Here is a 2,122-nt window from a genome sequence, read left to right as displayed (position 1 = left end):
TTTAGAGCCTCTTTACTATATTTCTCAAGGGGCAGGTTCAGCATAGCTTTGCATAGATTTTTAAAGCCACAGTTGCCAGCCCCAGCTACTGGCACCATGATGTTGAAATGCTAAATAGTGAGGAGAACGCTACGTACTACTGGGTGTCTAGGATGGACCATTGGGCAGAGCTTGCCCAATATGTTCTGTGTATGCAGGCCTGCCTTCTTGCAAGTGTGAAGTCTGGGGGTGCCCTTGTCACAGAGAAGCACTTCCACTTGTTCCCAGACAATATTGACTGGTTAACTTTTAAAAAAATGTAATTAAGTTTGGATTATAGGAGTCTCTGAATCACCAACTGCAGATGCTTCAAACAATATGTAGTTCTTGCCCCCAAAAGAAGTCGCTGATGTTTGGGTCTCTCAGTTCCAGATGTCAACGACCTTCCACACTCTCTGGCACACCATGGCTGCAAGACTGGGAGGGAATATTTATTGTAACAATACGCAATATTTCAAAGACCAGAAGAACAGAAAGTAGCCATAAATATCTCAACAAGTATGTGGGCGGAGCCCACTTCGCCCTTCACACAGGGGTACCTTTCGCGTGGAGACAGGCACGGAGCACGCTGGACATGTGAAGAACCTAACATTAAGTCAGTTCTCTGTTTTAGAGATGAGCCTTCACTGTGTGGAATAATATATGTCAGAGTTCCTCTGAAAGTGTCTTGTCCCATGTCACTTCATACTATAACTTGTATGTTGCATTAGGAGGGATGTGCTGAGCCTGTGCCCATTCTACCAGTCCAGAGTACCTCTATTACCTCACTCTCAGTAATAGAATGGTGTCCTGCCGTGCACCTAGCGCAGACCTCATGTATGCACTTATTATCTCTTTGGCTTCCCTACCAAATGACCAGGCCATATATCTCTGTATTGTACTTACCTGGCAGGGGAGACACCATGATTATGAAGGTGGTTCTCCCAGGGCGAGGCTCGGCTATTGCACTCTGGCCGTGCTGATCATGGTGTCTTCCCTGTCGCTTCTCGGCCTTTTGGCTAGGATCCAGTGTGGTATCTGTTCTTATCAGTTGTCAGCGGAGCGCTGAAGCACCTCCTACATGGGGAGGGTGGATGCAATCCAATGACATCATTGCACCTGGAAGGATGGTTTCAGCAGGGACTACGCTGTGCTGCCCGACAGTTACTGGGGGCCGGCCCATGGTTGAGTCTGAGCCATCTGGAAGGGTGCTCCTGGTGAGGATGGGTGCTGCGCTTGGTCTTTGTCTTTTTGCCGAGTTCTAGTCTGGCCTTCTGGCTGGCTGGTGTAAGTGCTATCTCTGTCAGCGATCCGGTAGGAGGAGCTGGTGATGCCCTGTGGTGGGACGGGGTAGGACCATGCAAATCCGCCGGGTTGACGGAGCGTCTGGAAGGGCTAGTATTGGTGGAGGCTGCTACCTGAGCGGCAGTTCTCCCCAAGAAAACCTTGAAGGGCTCTCTAGCTGGCAGGGGTGGAGGGCTGCACTGGCCGGTCGGGGGTCAGATATGGAACAAAAAGCCTATGGTGCATGTGTCCCTGGAGTGGCAGTCCAGGGGTATCTGAAGATCACTGTGTGTGAGGGACACATTGATTTAAGATACCACGGTCACTGCACCAGATACACGTTTTTTTTTAGCACCTGAATTTTTTATTCCTGGCCGGTTGATCACAATGACCACTTCCTTTCACTCTCCTCTTCACTATCCCTTTCCCCCACTTTCTTTTATTTAAGCCTATGTTTGTCACGTTTTTGTCTTATTTTTGTTTGTGCACGTTTTGTTCACTGTGAGGTTTTTTAGGGTGCCGGTCCTCGGGCCAGCCCTAAACGTCTTGGGAGTAGGTGGACATGGCCTTCTGGCTTAGTTCACTTGCTCTTATGGGGTCTCCCTTCGGGGGAGCCCCACCTAGTACTGGGAGGGTTCTGTTTCGGCAGTCCCTCTGAGGAAGTTGGGTCCGTGTCGGCTTTGGTTGCTCGGACCACAGTACCTCAGTCCCCGTCTGGAGCCTAACGCCCCGGGGGATCAGGGTTTGGGTCCCTCTTCACAGGAGGACCACTTGACGTTGCACCCATCTGCACGTTTTTGTGAACACTCATTATGTGTGT

The 2,122-nt window shown here is 50.2% G+C and overlaps 1 pseudogene; it reads left to right on the top strand.

The window, feature by feature from the left end:
* Window positions 1-916: 916 nt before the first annotated feature.
* Window positions 917-1,093, top strand: LOC120944495 (annotated as a pseudogene).
* The last annotated feature ends 1,029 nt before the right edge of the window (window positions 1,094-2,122 follow it).

The sequence above is a fragment of the Rana temporaria genome, chromosome 6, assembly GCF_905171775.1.
Source record: "Rana temporaria chromosome 6, aRanTem1.1, whole genome shotgun sequence".
NCBI classification, from domain to species: domain Eukaryota; kingdom Metazoa; phylum Chordata; class Amphibia; order Anura; family Ranidae; genus Rana; species Rana temporaria.
The sequence above is the reverse complement of the archived record's forward strand: the minus strand, read 5'-3'. Positions and strand labels throughout refer to the sequence as shown.